A 21,342-nucleotide genomic window follows, 5' to 3' on the forward strand; every position below is an offset into this window, starting at 1 on the left:
TAACCTCCAAGTGGATATTCTGATACAATTTTCTATTAACCTCTTTAAAAAATACTTTAATTATTATTGGACAGAGACAGAAAGAACTTTAGAGGTAAGGATGAGATAGAGAGGGAGAGAGACAGAGAGAGACCTGCAGCCCTGCTTCACCCCTTGTGAAGCTTTCCCTCTGCAGGTGAGGATGGGGTCTTGAACCCGGGTCCTTATGCACGCTGTAGTGTGACTGCTTAGCCAGGTGCACCAGCACCTGGCCCCTCTATTAACCTCGTTTTGGACAACAGTATAGTGCTGATATCACTTGCTAGGACCAACAGAGTCTTAAATGCCTATGAATGAGAACTTCCCACAGCATCTAGCAGACATCTGTGAACATGTGCATTTAACTAGTGATGAATGAGAGAGCTCTAACCCTGCTGGAAACGCCAAGCTGGCCCCAGAGCTAAGCGTAATGAAGGAGCAACTCCGTTCATTCTTCTAAATTCCTCGTCAATAAATACATTTTTTTAATTAAAAAAAAGAATATTTATTGTTCCTGGATTGGAAAAATAAACAGTATTTAAATGGACATTCTACAAAAAGCAATTTACAATGTTAGTGCAATCCCTGTCAAAATTCCAATGGCATTTTTCAAGCAAATTGAATAACTTTTCTAGAAATTTGTGTGGAATAAATACATTTAACCCTCGAATCTACACCAGTACTGGAAGTCTACTTTTAAAGGCCAAGACAAGCAACCTAGTCTCCCAAGTAACCCTCAAAATTTTTTTTTATGTTTTAAAATTATATTTTAAAACATTAAATTTATGCACTTGTTTTTATTTCACACACAAGTAGTAAGCATGCCAGCTCAATAAGAAACCATTAAATATCACAGCTAATGAAACTGAAACAGTTATCAAAAATCTTCCCCAAGATAAAAGTCCTGGACCAGATGGCTTTACAAGTGAATTCTACAAAACCTTCAAAGAAGAACTAATACCTCTACTTTTAAAAGTCTTCCAGAAGATTGAAGACACTGGAATACTCCCTTCCAGCTTCTATGAAGCCACCATTACTTTGATACCAAAAGCAGACAGGGACACAACCAAAAAAGGAAACTACAGATCAATATCTCTGATGAACACAGATGCGAAAATATTAAACAAAATTCTAGCCAACCGGATACAGCAGTATATCAAAAAGATTGTTCATCAGGACCAAGTGGGGTTTATCCCAGGCATGCAAGGTTGGTTTAATATATATAAATCAATCAATGTGATCCACCACATCAACATCAACAAAAGCAAGACCAAAAACCACATGGTCATATCAATAGATGCAGAGAAAGCCTTTGACAAAATACAACATCCCTTTATAATCAAAACACTACAAAAAATGGGAATAGATGGAAAATTCCTGAAGACAGTGGAGTCTATATATAGCAAACCTACAGCCAACATCATACTCAATGGTGAAAAACTGGAAGCATTTCCCCTCAGATCAGGTACTAGACAGGGCTGCCCACTATCATCATTACTATTCAACATAGTGTTGGAAGTTCTTGCCATAGCAATCAGGCAGGAGCAAGGAATTAAAGGCATACAGATTGGAAGAGAAGAAGTCAAACTCTCCTTATTTGCAGATGACATGATAGTATACATGGAAAAACCTAAGGAATCCAGCAAGAAGCTTTTGGAAATCATCAGGCAATACAGTAAGGTGTCAGGCTACAAAATTAACTGGCATTCCTCTATGCAAACACTAAGTTAGAAGAAGTTGAAATCCAGAAATCAATTCCTTTTACTATAGCAACAAAAACAATAAAATATCTAGGTGTAAACCTAACCAAAGAAGTGAAAGACTTGTATACTGAAAATTATGAGTCACTACTCAAGGAAATTGAAAAAGACACAAAGAAGTGGAAAGGTATTCCATGTTCATGGGGTGGAAGAATTAACATCATCAAAATGAATATACTCCCCAGAGCCATCTACAAACTTAATGCTATCCCCATCAAAATCCCAAACACATTTTTCTGGAGAATAGAACAAGTGCTACAAATGTTTATCTGGAACCAGAAAAGACCTAGAATTGCCAAAACAATCTTGAGAAGAAAGAACAGAACTGGAGGCATCACACTCCCAGATCTCAAATTGTATTATAGGGTCATTGTCATCACAACTGCTTGGTACTGGAACATGAACAGACACACTGACCAGTGGAATAGAATTGAGAGCCCAGAAATGAGGCCCCCACACCTATGGACATCTAATCTTTGACAAAGGGGCCCAGACTATTACATGGGAAAAGCAGAGTCTCTTCAACAAATGGTGTTGGGAAAAATGCAGAAGTTGAAACATGCAGAAGAATGAAACTGAACCACTATATTTCACCAAACACAAAAGGAAATTCCATGTGGATCATGTTAGACCACAAACTATCAGACCCTTAGAGGAAAATACTGGCAGAACTCTCTTCCACATAAATTTTAAAGACATCTTCAGTGAAAAGAATCCAATTACAAAGAAGACTAAGGCAAGCATAAACCTCTACATCAAATTTTAATTTGAACTACATCAAATTAAAAAGCTTCTGCACAGCTAAAGAAACTACTACTCAAACCAAGAGACCCCTCACAGAATGGAAGATCTTTGCATGCCATACATAAGACAAGAGGCTAATAACCAAAATATATAAAGAACTTGCAAATCTAAACAATAAGAAAACAAATAACCCCATGCGAAAATGGGGGGAGGACATGGACAGAATATTTACCACAGAAGAGAACCAAAAGGCTGAGAAACACATGAAAAAATGCTCCAAGTCTCTGATTGTCAGAGAAATGCAAATAAAGATAACAATGAGATACCACTTGACTCCTGTGAGAATGTCATACATCAGAAAAGGTAACAGCAGCAAATGCTGGACAGGTTGCGGGGCCAAAGGAACCCTCCTGCACTGCTGGTGGGAATGTCAATGGGTCCAACCTCTGGGGAGAGCAGTCTGGAGAACTCTCAGAAGGGTAGAAATGGACCTACCCCATGATCCTGCAATTCCTCTTCTGAGGATATGTCCTAAGGAACCCAACACATCCATCCGAAAAGATCTGTGTATACATATGTTCTTGGCACCACAATTTGTAATAGCCACAACCTGGAAGCAACCCAGGTGTCCAACAACAGATGAGTGGCTGAGCAAGTTGTGGTCTATATACACAATGGAATACTACTCAGCTGTAAAAATGGTGACTTCACCATTTTCAGCCGATCTTGGATGGACCTTGAAAAATTCATATTAAGTAATAACATGTTAAGTAATAACATGTTAACATGTTAAGTAATAACATGTTAAGTAAGAAATAAATCAGAAACAAAAGGATGAATATGGGATGATTGTATTCTCAGGCAGAAGTTGAAAAACAAGATCAGAAGAGAAAACACAAGTAGAACCTGAACTGGAATTGGCGTATCGCACCAAAGTGAAAGACTCTGGGGTTGGGGTGGGGGATACAGGTCCAAGAAGGATGACAGAGGACCTAGTGGGGGTTGTATTGTCATATGGGAAACTGGGAATGTTATGCATGTACAAACTATTGTATTTACTGTCGAATGTAAAACATTAATTCCCCAATAAAGAAATTTAAAAAAAAAATAAAAGAAACCACTGAATAACAGGCATTTTTGTTTGACTATATATACTGACCTGGTGGCAAATGTGAAGCTTCAGAGGAAGAAATAACAGCAAAGCCCCGCCCACCCACACACACATCCCACCATGAAAATGTCTTGACTGTCCCTGTTGGATGTCTAAATTAAAAACATAAGGGTACGAGAGCTTCCACTGTGAAAATAGGTGAATTGCTATATAAATACATTTTGGATGATCACTAGCATGTCTCCTAAGAATTTCCTAAGACACTGTTAGTAACATTAAGAAACTTGTCTGAAATGTTCTCTTACTATTAAAAAAGACAAAAAAATGTGCTTTCTGGGAGTACCTAATTTTGTAAAAACAAATAAATAAATAAAGGCAATGGATTAATGAAATAACTCAAAATATAATTGAAGTCTTAGAGACCAAGACAGATTTTTAAGTCATTGGAATTCATGGTTTTAGGAAAACAGAGCTGATGGTTTCCAGAAAGGAGTTCACCAGTTAAAACTGACAGATTGTCACATTTATATTCTGCTCCATAGGCTACTTATTCAAGGTTATTATTTTAAAAGGGGTTTCCCTTTGTTTCTGCTACACAGAATTCATAATTTCTAGCAGATAAATATGAACTGATAAGAAGCAGGGTTTTGCAAGCATGCTGAGGACAAAAACAATTAAAATGAAGCCTTTTTTCTTCTTCTTCTTCTTCTTCCAGTATCTTGTGTAAGGGAAGGGCATGAACAGTCCACAAGTTACGTGCCAAGAATGTTCTAAACTATGTGGTGGGGTTCAGAGCTCCCTTCTCGTACAGGAAAATGATATCCACCAAAGTTAAGAGAAAGTCTCAATGGTTGTGTAATGAGAAAGTTTCAGTGTGAATGTTTTATATTTCAAAGACCCATGACAACTGACCTGACCAGACAAATAGCTTAGCGGGCTGGCCTGGCCAAACACCTCCTGCTAAGAACGTGCCTAGGACATTCCGGTTTGAAAGGGACAAGAGGACTGAGGCATATTCACTGGGCTGACGATTTTCAGATGCCCAATTTGAAGAAGTGTATTTTTTACATTATGACTCTATAAAAACTCGTGTGTGTGTGTGTGTGTGCTGTGTGTGTGTGTGTGTGTGTGTGTGTGTGTGTGTGTGCATTCCTGACCACGGAAGGGCTCTCACCAGCACCAGGACTGTGAAGACCACTGGACTACTGAGGACTATTATAACACTGAATTCTCAAAGACCTTGCCCTCAAATTCACCTGCAAACTAGTAATGCCTGACTTTTACAGTTCTTAAAGTAAAGCCTGTTCTGTTGAGACATTAAGAGAATGACGTCATATCTAAAATAAAACTCAAGTCTACAAAATATTTCCTTATCAACAAATCACTTACTGGGCGGTGGAGGAAGAGGCCCCGGCAGGAGTGATTCTCCCTACCACGTGGCGGTGTCTGGAGAGTTTCGGTTGTCACAGGAGAGGGAGTGGGGGTGGGGGCTGCTTGCATCTACTGGGTAGAGGCCAGGAAGGCCACTAAAACGTTTCACGACGTACAAGCCAGCCCTCTCAAGTGAAGAGTAACTGGCCGGAAAGTTAACGCAGCCCAGGATGGTAAGTGCTGACTCCCAGGAAGGGCTGAGAAATGCCAACAGACAAGCCTGGCTGTTTCTTCACTGGGTTTCATTTGGCCCGTGGGTAATGTTTTTGTTGTTGTTTCTTTTTTTTTTTCCACCAAGGGTATAACCTAGGGAATCATAGTCCTCCAGAAGTTAGACGTTATATCAGAAGGGTTTTACATTCCCAAGTGCCGATGTTCAAAAACATGCCAACAGAATGCTTTTTCTTTAAGTTAAGAAAGGAAAAAAAATCTTGTTTGCTTCTCTACAGCCCTTAAATTACTTTGCCCCTCTGGGTTAGGAGCTCTGAACACTATGGGGGAAAGAGTGTGACATGGCCGGGAGGAACACTCCCCAAATTTTCTGCCTAGCTTTCTACACTAGAAAAAAGAACAGCCTGGGGCCAGGCAGCAGCGCACCTGGTTATGCACTCACATTAAAGTCAGCAAGGATCCGGGTTCAAGGGCCTGGTCCCCAACTACAGGGGAAAAGCTTTACAAGTGGTGAAGCAGGGCTGCGGGTGTCTCTCTGTCTCCCTCCCTCTCTCTCTATCCCACTCTCCTCTCAATTTCTGTCTCTATCCAATAATAATAATAATAATAATATATATATATATATATATTTAAAAAGAACAATGATCTGTAACAGGGCTCTATCAAGAATAACCCCTGGGAGTTGGGCAGTAGTGCAGCGGGTTAAGCGCAGGTGGCGCAAAGCACAAGGACCGGCGAAAGGATCTCGGTTCGAGCCCCCGGCTCCCCACCTGCAGGGGAGTCGCTTCACAGGCAGTGAAGGTCTGCAGGTGTCTGTCTTTCTCTCCCCCTCTGTCTTCTCTTCCTCTCTCCATTTCTCTCTGTCCTATCCAACAACGATGACATCAACAACAACAACAATTATAACTACAACAATAAAACAACAAGGGCAACAAAAGGGAAAAATAAGTAAATATTTAAAAAAAAAAAAAGAATGATTACTCCTTTTCACAAAGTACAATTGACAGAGAACATTACTACTAAAGAAAAAAAATGTCACAATCAAGATTGGGATCCCAGGACGGATGCTTGAATTTGTATGAACCCTTCCCCACAGTGCGGCCTTCTCTGTCCGCCTCTCCTCTCCCTCGTCTAGCTGGCCGTCACTAGAACATAACTGACCATAAATGGGAGAAGCCCAGGAGGCCCAGTGTGTGCGGTGATTTCATTTCGGTGGAGGGAAACAACGGAATCTGACGGGACTGCTCCTTTGTCTGGCTGCCGATTCGGCCTGCCATTCCTCCTAGGACTTGTCAGGTGTGTTCCAGGAAAGTAACCGGAGCACTATTCATGTCTAGAGACAAAGAGAAAGGGCACAGAACGTACGTAAGCAGCAGAGGGAAACAAGTGCGACAGAGAAGGCCGGCTTAGGCTGGGCTGCTCTCCAGTCCCAATTCAGCGTGGCTTTCAAGTAAAGCGTGCGCACGCCATGCCGGCTACACGGAGCCTTCGAGCACCCGTGATCCCTAGTCATGTCATGAATAAACATGTATGATCATCTTAAATTTCGTTTCTTGCGTAATTTTTATCTATTGGATAGAGACAGCCAAAATTGGAGAGGGAAGCGGGTGATGGAGACAGAGCCACACCTGCAGCCCTGCTTCACCCCTGCAGGTGGGGCTGGGCGCTAGAACCCAGGTCCTTACAGACTGTAACATGTGCGCTCCACCAGGTGCGACACCGCCTGGCCCCTACATGATCTTAGTTACTGAGTTTTATTAGCACAAGCACGGACTTCTAAACATACTTGTAGCAATAGCGAAAGCTAACGGACCCAATGCAGAGCAAGCTCTTCCGTTATGAGTGTTCAAACTGTTCTCCACTCCCTCTTTCTCTCTTCCCCTCCCCCCCCCCCCCCCTTTTCTTTCGTGTCACTGCTCCAGGCCACCTGCTTCTGTTAGGGAAACAGAGTCAGAGAGACAGGCAGGTGCCATGCCACTGAGGCATCTCCCAGCCTGGTGGGAGCAGAACTGGCACCGGGCTGGGGACTCCGCAGGTGTGCTCCCAGGTGGGTCACCTTGCAGACCCTGGGTTTTTCTCTGACCACTGTACACTGACTTTTATTCTTCCACGTTAAGATGTGACTTCTGGGGAGTCGGGCGGTAGCGCAGCGGGTTAGGCGCACGTGGCACAAAGCGCAAGGACCGGCATAAGGATCCCGGTTCGAGCCCCCGGCTCCCCACCTGCAGGGGAGTCGCTTCCCAGGCGGTGAAGCAGGTCTGCAGGTGTCTGTCTTTCTCTCCCCCTCTGTCTTCCCCATCTCTCTCCATTTCTCTCTGTCCTCTCCAACAACGACATCAGTAACAACAACAATAATAGCTACAACAACAAAACAACAAAGGCAACAAAAAGGAATAAATAAATATTTAAAAAAAAAAGAGATGTGACTTCTGTGAGATCTCACAATTAAAAAAGGCACGGGCAATTTAGAGAGCAGAAAAGTGTTCAAAAGAATATCTTAGGCTGGGGAGACAGCATCAGGGTTCTGCAAAAAGTCTTTCATGCCTGAGACTGAGGCCCCAGGTTCAATTCCCAGCACCACCATCAGCCAGAGCTGAGCAGGATTCTCTCTGGTCTCAGTCTCTCTCTCTCTCTCATCAAAAAAATAAGTAAACTGGTTTTTTAAAGGATAGCTCACAGGCTTTAACTAACATTCTATTTCACCGTGTTGAGGGACAGGAGGGGCCTGAGGGGGACGGCCCAGGAAATGGGAATGGTGACAGGTGCGGCTTGGAAAGGTGGAGGGGGAGCTCGGGTGTCCAGAGCTGGACCTGTGGGCTTCTCTAGCTCTCTGTGTCTAGGTCATCCTGTGAGTATTGACTCTGCTTCTCCCTCTCCCTCCCTCCCTCTGTCTGTCTCTCTCTCTTCTATGTCCTAACATGTGAACGTTCTCAGTCTTCCCACATAAAATTTAAAATTCCTGAAAATCATGCTCTCTCCTCAATTCTTTGTTGAGATGTGTGATGAACTTTTTAAATGCTGGGGAAACAAGCGTCAGTCCCCATTCCCTTCCCCCAAACAATCGGACAGTTATTTACTAAAGCTTAGTGAGTGGCTGCAGGTGTCTCTCTGTCTCTTCCCATCTCTGTATCTCTCCGTTCCCTCTCAATTTCTGGCTGTGTCTATTAAAGATTTATTTATTTATAATTTTTTTTATTTATAAAAAGGAAACATTGACTAAACCATAGGATAAGAGGGGTACAACTCCACACGATTCCCACCACCAGAACTCCGTATCCCCTCCCCTCCCCTGATAGCTTTCCTATTCTCTATCCCTCTGGGAGCATGGACCCAGGGTCATTGTGGGATGCAGAAGGTGGAAGGTCTGGCTTCTGTCATTGCTTCCCCGCTGAACATGGGTGTTGACTGGTCGGTCCATACTCCCAGCCTGCCTCTCTCTTTCCCTAGTGGGGGAAAAAAAACCTTTAAAAAAAGGTAAAAGATAGGAAGTGAGATTTCTATCAGGGAGGGAGGGAGGGAAGACGCAAAAGAAGGGTGGCGGGTGGCGGGCGGGAGGCAGTAGGAAGGTCCCGTGATGAAGGCGGAAATGTGTCCGTTCACTTTTGGCAGCACAGAAACTGCCCGCGGTGGTGGTGCACCTGGTTGAGCGCACATGTTACAGGGCACGAGGACACGAGTTCGAGCCCCCGGTCCCCACCTGCAGGGGAAAAGCTTTGCGAGGGGTGAAGCAGGGCTGCAGGTGTCTCTCTGTCTCTCTCCCTCTCCCCCTCCCCTCCCCTCTCAATTTCTGAAAAGGGAGATAGAGAGAGTAGAGACTTTAAAAGTCGTTTCATTCCTGAGACTCCAGAGACCCAGGTTCAAACCCCAGTACCACCGTAAACCACAGCTGAGCAGTGCTCTGGGAATAAGAAAAAGAATAAATTTTTTTTTTACTTAATTTACTGTTACGGAATGAGAACTATCTAATAAATAAAGTTAATAAAAAATGTTTTTTAAAAAAGAAACTGCTCTAGTGAATGATCCTTTTTATTTTTTAATTACTTTATTTTTTATAGTGTGTGTATATGTCTTATTTCATCATCAATATGGGCTGATCATATGTATATGTGTGTATATATATATATATCCCCCTCTTTTTCAATGGTCCTGCCTTCGCTTCCTATCTAAGTCACCCCTACATCTATTACTTCTGGGTGTCTTCCCTTTTTCCTCTTGTCTCTCAGGTAAGAGAAACGGCCTGGCTTTCTCTGGTATTTTCCAAATCTGCTTCTCTTTCAGTGATGGTGTAAACACAAGATTCCTGGTGACAAACGCTTCAGGTCTGGTGGTGTTGGGCATTACGCCAGCTCCCCCCTGCTCCGTGCTGCATTGCTGACGCCGTGGTCTATTTCCATAATCACTGTTTTGCCTGAGACCCGCCCTTCCTGCAGGGTATTGTTTAATCCCACTGGGTAGATGGAAGCTTGCGACCTTCATGCTCTTTTTTCCTCTCCACCCCCTCTCCTAGCTATTTCCTTTTCCGACCTGCCACTTCCATCTCAGAAGGTATAAAGGCAGTTTTTTTTTTTCTTCTGATCAATAAAGGCATTACTGCATTGCGTTCTCGCTCAGCAATGCAAGAGTTTCTGGTCTCTCTCCCGCGTCGCTGAGTCAGCAGCAGCCTAGGCTGGCTCTGGTCGAGTTTTCTCCAACCCAGAGAGCGCGTGCCCAGGAAGAAACACCCTCAGGCTAGCCGGGCATGGTGGGATAGGGGGTTCCGAGACCCTCTGCTCATTTTCCCCTGACATTTCTGCCCTCTGGGAGCATGGACCAAAGATCTTCATGGGGAGCAAAAGGTGGGAGGTCTGGCTTCTGTCATTGCTTCTCCGCTGGACATGGGCGTTGGCAGGTGGATCCACAACCCCCAGCCTGTGTCCGTCTGTCTTTCCCTAGTGGGGCAGGGCTCTGGGGGGGGGGGGGGGCACGTACTTATTATCCACTCATCTCTCACACATCTGGGTTGCCAGGTCTGGGCTCCTATGAACTGCACCGCCTCGAACACAGGTCTCCTTAGATAAGTGTTTTGTTTTCTTTGGGCAGATCCCTAGGAAAGAGAATGCTGGTGTGGTTCAAAGGGCAGATCCACTTCTAGTGCTCCGAGTAACCTCCAGACTGCTCTCCAGGGTGGTCGGATCAGTGCACATTCTCCCGTGTAAAGGGGTTACTCCCCCCTCATCCTCACCAGCAACTGTTCTTCCCAGTGGATTACATCCTCATCACACATTTCTCTAGTCGGCGGCGACTAAGCACTCTGCAGTTGCCCTCACCACTCAAGTGACTTTGGGGAGCAGGCGGGGACGGTCCCAGCCTCCACCTCTTGCCCCAGTTCTCGACCTCCGCCACTTGTGTGCTCAGCAGTCTGCTCAGACACTCCTGACACATCCCCAGAACTCAGGGAGTGTCTTCCCTTAGTCAGTCACCGCACTGACGACGGGGACAAGTGGAAAAGGGCCAAGCCCTGCCCTTAACAGAATTTACACTATGGCGAAAAAGGCAGTCGTGAGAAGTTCCAGGGTGGTACGTAGGGGAGGAGGCAGCACAATGGTGATGAGAAAACACCTTCATGGCTGTGACTCCCCAGTCACACGGGTTCAATCCCCAGCAACACCATGAGGCACAGCTCAGCACTGCATTGTTCAAAAAAAAAAAAAAAATCAACAGCAATATGTACTATAGGGAAATAACAGTATTCAATGGGGTGTGTGTGTGTGTGTGTGTGTGTTTCAGGATAAATAGTTAAACAGACGTCCTGGTGGATGAGAGAATTGAGAAGCAGGGGAAAGAGGAGTAGTCAAGAAAGAAAAGCCTTAGAGCTCTGCTCTCAAAGTTACCCGGTCGTTAAGTTTCACAGGCTCTAGCTTCTAAACATCTAGGTTTAGGGAGGTGGGAGGGTGAGGATCCCGAGCTGCGGTGGCGGTTGTGGCGTGGAACTAAATATGGCAACCTACAGGCCTGTGAGAGCTCCTGATGACACGTGAACCAAGCGCCAGTAAAGCCTGCGTCTTCATCGTCAGTTTTATTGATCTGGGGGCAGAGACAGAGCGGAACTGCCAGGGGAGACAGAGACACCTGCGGCCCTGCTTTCCCCCTGCAGGTGGAGACCGGGGGCTTGAACCCGGGGCCCCGCGCACCGTGGCGTGTGACAGATGCCCAGCCCCGCCGGGGGTCCCTGATCGCCAACGACCTCCTCTCGGTCCTGTCCTTCAACCGCTCTGCACGGACGGACGGACGCACACACGACCCTTGGAATGTCCCACAGGACGCAGAGGCCGGGAAGTGGTTCCCGCCCAGATGTCGCCTCTCACAGCTCCCGGGACGCCTGCTCGGCTCGGACCCGCTGCCGGCAATGAGATGCCCACCGGCCGGCCGGCACTGGCGCCCAGTGTCCTCGGGGACAGGCAGGAGCAGAGCCCCTCCTGCGGGCGAGGGACACACAGCCAGAGGCCGACAGACCTGGCTCCCGCCGGACGGGCCCGAAAGCCCGGCCTCTGCCCATGGCCGTCCCCCCTCCATCCTCCTGGGAATGGCTCCGAGCTTCCCAACAGTTTCATCTGACCCCACGATCCCTGGGGAGCTGCCCGGCCCGGGGTGACACTGACTCAGCCTGGACCGTTCTGAGGACGACTGGCCCTTCCCTTCGGTCTCTGCCCATCGGGGGAGCCGAGCTGAGTGCGTCCTTGGCGTGGGAGATGCCAGCTGTGCCCCTGCCTTCCCGCCGGGCCCCGGGCCCGCACCCTGCCCGCACCCTGCCCCTCTCGCTTCAGCAGCTTTGAATTCCTCTTCCACGTAAGCACAAGAGTGCCAGGACCCTCTTCTAGCCAGGCAACAAAAATACCTTCTCCCATCCGGGTCCACACCCTGAGCGCTCAGGCTCCAAAAAGCAGCTGGAAGCCTGAGCGAGTGGGGCCGGGTGGTGGCGCGCACATGTCACAGCGTGCGAGGACCAGGGTTCAAGCCCCAGGTCCCACCTGCAGGGGGGAAGCTTCATGAGAGAAATGGTGCTGCAGGTCTCTCTCTCTCTCTCTCCCTCTCTCTCTCTCTCCCTTCTCTCTTGATTTATGACTGTCTTTATCCAATAAATAAATAAGGATAATAAAAAAAAATTTAAAGCAGCAAAATTGTTGTTAAAAAAAAAGAAACAAGGACAAGCTGGGAGCAAAGAGGTAAGGAGAGCAAGGAAAGTGGATGCAGGTAGGAAGTAAGAAAGACAACGCAGAGGGAGGGAGAGAGGAAGAGGTGGGAGGAGATGGGCAGAGGGAGATGAGAGAGGGAGGGAGGAGGAAGAGGGGAAAGGGGAAGGGGGGAGAAGAGGGGAGAGGAGAAGGGGGAAGGGGAGAGGGAGAGAGGGAGAAGGCAGAACTCCAGCTGCAGGTGGGTTGGAGGCCAGGTGTGATCTATCTGGTCGGACAGTAAATTATTCGCTTCCTAAATAATAACTGGATTGGGGAAAGGCAGCAAAAGATGAGAGAAGGGTTAGATCTCAACAGAAAGCAAGCATTTGAAAATTTTAAAAAAAGAATAAGTGTTTTAACTGCAAAGTAGGGAGGAGAAAATGTCCCCTTGGCACACTCATGGAGTAAGAATTTCCCAGCGATCCAAACAGATAGGACCCTCTAACCCTCAGGTATAGGGGAGATACGGCCGCATACTTCAAGTAGTTCTGAGTGGCAAATGGACCTAAGAACTGGTGATGGCTGGTATTTACATCCAGTCCTATCTACTCTAAAGTCTCCATATCTTCAAATTCCAGCCAAGTGTGGGAGTGGGGCAGGGGGGGCAGGGGGAGGACAGAAGATGAGGAAGGGCTCAGGCTTTTCAAAGCCAGTGAGATCCCAAACACATCCAAATCCCCCACTTGAAATGGCAGAGAAGCTTGACTTCAATGCCCCCCAGCACTGCTCAGCTCTGGTTTATGGCGGTGCTGGGGGCTGAACCTGGATTTCAGAGCCTCAGACACGAGCCTCTCTGCAGAAGCACTATGCCATCTGCCGCTGCCCAGACTACTTGGACTTGTATTTACACGAATACAAATGGCAGCTTTGTAAAATTTATTTTTTTTTATTATCTTTATTTATTGGATAGAGACAGCCAGAAACTGAGAGGGAAGGGGATGATAGAGAGATAGAGATAGGTAGATATAGAGAGAGGGAGACAGAAAGAGAGAGAGACATCTGCAGCCCTGCTTCACCACTTGCAAAGCTTTCCCCTGCAGGTGGGGACCCGGGGCTTGAACCCGGGTCCTTGTGCAGAACGCAGTGTCTATCCCTCGATGAAGCCGGACTGGAGGTGAAGCGGAGACAGCTCTGTGATGTGCAGGAGTCCAGTCCCACCGCGAGCTCCCCCCCGGGGCAGCAAACGGCCCAGCCAGCAATCCTCCCGGCACCCGGCCCTGGCCAGCGCCCCGGCGGCACACCTGGCCACATGTGGCCTCTACAGGGTCTCTCTACCTGCCGACCTTCAACCACCCGGCGGCACCGACTGGCCTGCGAGCCCAGGTTCGGGTCCACCGGGGCCGGTGGGAGAGCACCAGTGAGATGCGACCCGGGGAAGACGAGACAAGTGAGCCTGGAGACGGACGGCAGAGGGGCTCGTCCAAGGGGGGCGCTCAGGCCGCAGGCATCTGTGACCCCAGGGCAGCAGCCAGAGACGGTTCCGGAGAACAGCGATGAGAGAAGGTCCACGCGGCTGAGGCGGGGGAGCCGCCCGCCAGAGGGGCCGGGTTCAAACCCCACAACCAGAAGCCAGGGCCAAGCAGGACTCGGTGCAGTCCCATCGCCAGGGCCAGAGCACGGCGTCCAGTACGCGGTTATGCGGCAGAGGAATTACAAAGCAGCTCCGCCGGAGGGGCTTGGGGGTGGCGCACCTGGTTGAGCGCATGTTACAGCTACAGCTACAGTGGGCAAGAAGCGGGTTCGAGCCCCCGCTCCCCACCTGCAGGAGGGAGAGCTTCAGGAGTGGTGAAGCAAGGCTGCAGGTGTCTCTCTGTCTCTCTCCCTCTCCATTTCTGGCTGTAGCCAATAGACAATAAAGAAAGCGTTTATTTTCTTCTGTATTTTTTTATATTTTATTTATTCCCATTCGTTGCCCTTGTTGTTTTATTGTTGCAGTTGTTATTGATGTCGTTGTTGTTGGATAGGACAGAGAGAAAAATGGAGAGAGGAAGGGAAGACAGACAGGGGGAGAGAAAGACAGACACCTGCAGACCTGCTTCACCGCCTGTGAAGCGACTCCCCTGCAGGTGGGGGGCCGGGGCTCAAGCCGGGATCCTGACTCCGGTCCTTGTGCTTTGCGCCACCTGCACTTAACCTGCTGCGCTACCACCCGACTCCCAAGAAAACATTTTTTAAGTAACTCAGTCAGACACTGAAACTATACAGGGTAAGGGAATAGGTACTGGCACAAGATAAGTCAAAGAGGAACGGTAGGACCAGACTTTCAAAGAATTATAAGGATAATATGCAAAAAAAAAAATGTCTGGAGGGGGTCGGGCGGTAGCACAGAAGGTTAAGTGCATGTGGCACAAAGCGCAAGGATCCTGGTTCGAGCCCCCGGCTCCCCACCTGCAGGGGAGTCACTTCACAGGCGGTGAAGCAGGTCTGCAGGTGTCTGTCTTTCTCTCCTCTCTGTCTTCCCCTCCTCTCTCTGTTTCTCTCTGTCCTGTCTAACAGCGACATCATTAACCACAACAACGATACAACAATGGCAACAAAATGGGAAAAATGGCCTCCAGGAGCAGTGGATTCATAGTGTAGGCACGCTAAGTCCCAGCGATAACCCTGGAGGCAAAAGAAAAAAGTCTGGATTGTACGTTATGGGGGCCTGGGGTGAGCTGGGCACACTGCCAAGGCTAAGAGAGCATCGCCCAAGGCCAGCACCCTGGTCAGTACACCACGGCCCATGGTAACACAAGCATTTGCCCAGTGCTGGCCAGGGTGCAGGGCTTGTATTCAAGGAGGAAACTGCCAACGAGGTCCACAGGCTGAGAGGCTGACTGCACACAGTAGGTCATGCATTTCGGTCACCGTGCTTTCTAGACTTCTTCCCATTCTGACATCACACTTGTTAAAAAAAAAAAAAAAAAATATATATATATATATAATCTTTATTTATTGGGTAGAGACAACCAGAAATTGAGAAGGAAAGGAGAGACAAGAGAGACACCTGCAGCCCTGCTTCACCACTTGCAGAATGATCTGGAAAGCTAGTGTGGTATATATTCCTAAGTGTACATATTATACATTATTTATTTATCTTTTAATGTATTTATTTTATTATTAGGTAGAGACAGAGAGAAGCTGAGAGGGGAGGGAGAGAAAAGGAGAGACAGAGAGACGCCTGCAGCCCTGCTTCCCCACTTGTGAGGCTTTCCCCCTGCAGCTGGGCGCCAGGGGCTTGAACCCGGTCCTTGCACTCTGTAGTGTGTGCGCTTCACCAGGGGCCACCTACTTTGTTTGGTTTTACTTCTCACCCAGGGTTACTGCTGGGGTTTGGTGTCTTTACAATGAGGCCACCACTCCTGGTGGCCATTTTCTTCTTTTTTTTTTTTTGGGGGGGGACATTTTATTTAAAAACAACAACAACAACAACAACAACAACAAACTTCTTTGTGTGTTTCTATTCGTGATTTAACCATGTTATACAAAACTGTAAGATTTCAAGAATATTTTCACACCCATAAGTAGTATTTGTGGGCCACTGTACCTCTCACCACAGTTCTGTGCCCCCAGCCCATAACCACCCTAGTTTTTATGATCCCAGGACGCAACTCGGTTATCAAGGGTTTTGTGTTTGCAAGTTCCTAACTCCTGTCACCTGCATTGCACGCAGGAGTGAAGCCAAAGGCAGAAAAACAAAGAGGGAGAGAGATGCCTGCAGCCTGCAGGTGATGACTCCTGAAACTACCCCACCCCCCGTGGGTGGGGACCAGGGGCTTGAACCGGGGTCCTTGTGCCCTGGAATGTGTGGTTCTAGCACGTGCACAATTAGCCAACACCCAGAGCTGGCCTGACGTTTTAACTGAATCGCTTCCCAAAGAGTCTCCACAGAATAAAGAATTTCAGGGCTGGGGAGACAGCATCAGGGTTCTGCAAGACGACTTCCCTGCCTGAGGCTCTGCGGTCCCAGGTTCAATCCCCAGCACCACGGAAGGAAGGAAGGAAGGAAGGAAGGAAGGAAGGAAGGAAGGAAGGAAGGAAGGAAGGAAGGGGAAGGGAAGGGAAGGGGAAGGGGAAGGGGAAGGGGAAGGGGAAGGGGAAGGGGAAGGGAAGAAGGAGTTAAGGGCCCCATCTCCCCACCTGCAAGGGAGTCGCCTCACAGGCGGTGAAGCAGGTCTGCAGGTGTCTGTCTTTCTCTGCCCCTCTCTGTCTTCCCCTCCTCTCTCCATTTCTCTCTGTCCTATCCAACAACGACAGCTATGACAACAATAACAACAACAGGGGAAAATGGCCTCCAGGAGCAGTGCATTCGTGGTGCAGGCACTGAGCCCCAGCAATAACCCTGAAGGCAAAGGAAAAAAAGAAAAAGAAATGAAGGGAAATAAAGACTAGCTCTGAGACGCACCAAAGTTAAGACCCTGGGGTGGGGTGGGGAGTCCAGGTCCTGCAACAGGATGACAGACAGAGGGCCTAGTGGGGGTCGTATTGTTATGTGGAAAACTGGGAAATGCCATGCAGGTACAAACTACTGTATTCACTGTCGAGTGAATGTGAAACATTAATCCCCCAATAAAGAAATAATAATAATAATAATAATAAAAGAATCACACACACCTGGAAGCAACCAGATACCCAATGACAGGAGCGGCTGACAGAGTTGTGGTGTGCAAACGAGACACTACACAGCTGTAAAAAAAAATGAAGAAGGTATCCCTCTGTCACATCTCGGACAAAACGTGAATGTGTCGTGTCGAATGAGACAAACCAAAAAAAAAAATAAATAAAAGACAAGGACCAATGCGGACTGATCTCACGTATAGATGGAACATAAGAAGCAGACAGGAATGGAGAACAGACAAAACTGAGGCTGGCTGTGTGTACTGCACCACAGCAAAGCACTCTGGGAGGAGGGGGAGGAAGGGAGGAGTGCAGGGGTGCAGGCTGCGATGAAGGAAACGGCCTTGCAGACACCCAGACCCTACACCACGGGGACGTGACTGACTTGCCACGTCACCAACTGTACAGTGAGCCGTTAATCCCCCAATAAAGTGTATTAAGGAAAAAAAAGTTTGAAAAAAGAAAGAAAAAAAAAAAAGCTCTGAGAAGTACAACAATTAAATCGTAACAAAAATTTTAAAAAATGAACATTTTGGATAAATTTTTTATTTCGTGCTTCCCTGTATTTGCAAGTATGCTCACGTGTGCTAAATCAACCTATCAACTGACTGTGTCATGATCTACATACAGAACGTAACACAACATGACTGGAACCACAACCACGCAAAGTTATGTCGATATGGAATAAAAATAAATATTGAAAACTCGCGTACAAACACTTGTTCCTTAAGGGTTTGGTTTTAGTGTGTATCGGTGCTCTCTGCACAGTATTCAGAGAGAAGCAGTTCAGGGGTGCAGGCCGTGGGAGGGAGAGAGATAGAGAGAGGTTTGCAGCACGAAGCCACCACTAGAGAAGCTTCCTCCCTGTACGTGGGGACCGGACCGGGGGCTAGAACCCAGGTCCTTGTCGACACGTGCACTCAGCGAATCCTGCTATCTTCCCTGCCCTGAAGCTTCCCTATTCTTTTTTTTTTCCTCCTCCAGGGTTATTGCTGGGCTCGGTGCCTGCACCATGAATCCACCGCTCCTGGAGGCCATTTTTCCCCCTTTTGTTGCCCTTGTTGTAGCTTCGTTGTGGTTATTATTATTATTGCCCTTGTTGATGCAATTCGTTGTTGGATAGGACAGAGAGACATGGAGAGAGGAGGGGAAGACAGAGAGGGGGAGTGAAAGACAGACACCTGCAGACCTGCTTCACCGCCTGGGAAGCGACTCCCCTGCAGGTGGGGAGCCGGGGGCTCGAACCAGGATCCTTACGCCGGTCCCTGCTTAACCCGCTGCGCCACCGCCCGACCCCCAGCTTCCCTATTCTTTATCCCTCTGGGAGTATGGCCCCAAAATCAGAGCGGCCTTTCCTGCTGTTTCTCTGATTAACCTTGCACAATGAGAATCAGAAAATCAGCACTTATTCCATGGATATTAATGAGCAGATTTAGATTCCGTATCTTAAAAAGTGTACACAGCTAGAAGCAAGTACCAGACTTGGTTTCACCGGTATGTTAAATGAGCAAGCACAAGTCAGTACCTTCAACGTTTCATATTAAAAAGCATAAACAAGTCGGTCTAAAAGAATCTGAAAAATTAAAATTCTGGTACAAGGCACGGCTGTGTTCAGAGCAGTGTTGTGACCTAGAAGGTAGGTGCTGACTGGTCACTGAGGCTACCGAGGAAGCTGAGCTTCTGAGGCATGGACACAGACTCAGGGAGCCCAGCAGACTCGACTTGGTGTTCACTGGATGGACCGGCACTGCAGCAAACACGCACTCAGCGTGAGTTCCACCAATTTCAGTCCTTTCAAAAGACACGCTTTACAGGAAAAAAGTTTTCAACACAAGATATTTTGAAAATGAACTTAGTACCAAACTTAGACCTCAAAAACGCACACGGACACAAGCTATCTTCTAAAAGACCCTCACAGTAATAGAGATGTGGACAAACAGAATCTTTTTATAAATATGTCAGCAAAATAAGGTTGGCTGACTGGCATCTCTGCGGTGAGAGGGGAGCGAGCTTTCAGGTGTCTGGTGAGCTTTATTCTAAGCCAGCGAGGAGAAGGCCACTGTCATCAGAAGCACACTGAGGAATGGCCTAGGCCAGTAACCAGAAGATGGGATATCTTCTGTGTTCACCAGAGCACTGCTCGGCTCTGGCTTATGGTGGTGCGGGGGACTGAACCTGGGACTTTGGAGCCTCAGGCATGAGAGTCTCTTTGCAGAACCATCATGCTCTCTACTCTCCACCCGGGAATATCTTCTTTTTGAAAATGCTGTCTGAAATGTCAAAGAGAAAAAAAAAGTCTGAAGCCGTGCTTACATTTCTTTTCTTTTTAAATAAATCTGTATTCTGAGTGATTTAATAGTAATTCACAAGACTATGAGCTAATGGGAGTATAATTCCACACCACTCCTACCACTCACACAGATCTGTTTTCTACCTATGCTGATTGAGGGGGAGAAAAAAAAAATCTATCACAAGATAGGTTTTTATTCTCATTATATACACAGATCGAGAAAAAAAAACTGGAAAAGCATAAAGAAATTCTCCCAACTACCAGCAAAGACACCAATCATTTTTATTATTTCCTTTCAGAATCCCCCTCCCCCCCCCCCAAGACTTCTTATAAAGTAAAGCAAAAACTCTCCGAGCGGAGCGGTTGTCCCATGCGGGCAGAGTTCTTCTCTGGACGTCAGCTGGAATAGCAAGACCCTCAAGTCACATCTGCCGGACCAGCAAGTCCAGCAAAATGCACAGGGCCCTCTGGGTAAGAAACTTTCTTTTTAGCGAGGGAATTCAGATTCCACATAACTCCTGAGTTTTCAGATGATGTCGAACTTAACTGACACTTGACCAATTTAGAAAGCTCATGATTAGTGACGATAACCATTTTATATCGACATGTTTTTTCCCCTCTGTGAAACACCTGCATTACCATAACTTCATTCATTCATTCATTTTTTTTTCCCTTTTCTTTCTTTTTTGCCTCCAGGGTTATTGCTGGGCTCAGTGCCTGCACCACGAATCCACTGCTCCTGGAGACTTATTTTTTCCCTTTTTTGTTGCCCTTGTTGTTTATCGTTGTTATTATTGCTATTTCGGTCGTTGTTGTTGGATAGGACAGACAGAAATGGAGAGATGGGGAAGACAGAGAGGGGGAGAGAAAGACAGACACCTGCAGACCTGCTTCACCGCCTGTGAAGAGACTCCCCTTGCAGCTGGGGAGCCGGGGGCTCGAACTGGGATCCCTAAGCCTCTCCGTGTGCTTCACGCTGTGGGCGCTAACCCTGCTGCTCTAACCGCCCGGCCCTATGATTTCATTCTTATAAAGCTATTAACAAGACAGGAATGTATTCTATCACCCATGTAAAAACTGGAGTACACAACGATTAAGTATTTTCACGAAATGTATCCAACCAACTTAGAAGAACTAGACATTACAATGTTTAATCACCATCATTATTTCTATTCACTACTGACTCTGTTTGCCTTTATCGAAGATGAGAGAAACATATTTAACTCCTCTGGTAAAAGCTTAAATCAAACCTTTAAAAAAAAAAAAAGAGGTATGGCCGCACATGTAATTAGATCAGGCTTGAGAAATTCTAGGCAAAGTATTCTTCACTCATCTATCTCTTTGGGGGGAGGATAGATACAAAGGATGCCTTTGCTGCAAGGTGTATCTGGAAAACATGACGTAGCGCTTTCAAAACAAAGCACCACAGTGCTTGCCCCCTGGCGTATTTCAATCTTCTTTTTGCAAAATAGTATTTTGGATTACGGACAGCCCTTTCTGTAGCAGAGTACAAATATTCGCGTCTCCACTGTGTTTGAAATGGGTTAACAAAACCTGCCAGGTGCTTGTGGTGAGGATGAAGTGGGCGCACACACCCAGCCACGGGGTGAGCCACGAAGCCGGCCTCCCGAGCGCTAGCCACACGGTGCAGACAAGCCTCGCTGGCCCCTTCCCAGGAGGGAAAAATGCTAGCAGATGTTCTAACACCTGGACCTGACCACAGTCACAGGCCCCTGGGAGCACGCCTCAAATAGACTTCCTAGCTCCTTCCCGCGAAGCCCCCCATTTCATGTGCTCTACTCTTAACTTGAGGTTCTTGATTATTAAACACTTTGTCCTGCTTTCTATCTTACCACCTTTCAGCCACCAAGCTGCAGATGCTGCCATGACGCCATCCTGCCCTCCCTGGGCAGACGCCCTCACCATGTGTCCTGGAGCCTCCCCTCCCCAGAGCCCTGCCCCACTAGGGACAGACAGACACAGGCTGGGGGTGTGGGTCCACCTGCC

At 47.3% G+C, this 21,342-nt stretch overlaps 1 protein-coding gene and 1 long non-coding RNA gene across 2 annotated transcripts in view; both read right to left on the reverse strand.

Moving 5' to 3' along the window:
- DCBLD2 (discoidin, CUB and LCCL domain containing 2) overlaps positions 1 to 21,342 on the reverse strand; it is a 135,882-nt gene that overhangs the window by 45,089 nt on the left and 69,451 nt on the right. The window lies entirely within an intron of this gene.
- LOC132532688 (uncharacterized) lies at positions 15,850 to 16,438 on the reverse strand. The gene is made up of 2 exons (XR_009544594.1): positions 16,182 to 16,438; positions 15,850 to 16,150 (listed from the first exon to the last, which is right to left on the reverse strand). It is a non-coding gene; the product is annotated as an uncharacterized LOC132532688 (long non-coding RNA).

This window comes from Erinaceus europaeus, chromosome 14, assembly GCF_950295315.1.
Source record: "Erinaceus europaeus chromosome 14, mEriEur2.1, whole genome shotgun sequence".
Classification (NCBI taxonomy): Eukaryota; Metazoa; Chordata; class Mammalia; order Eulipotyphla; family Erinaceidae; genus Erinaceus; species Erinaceus europaeus.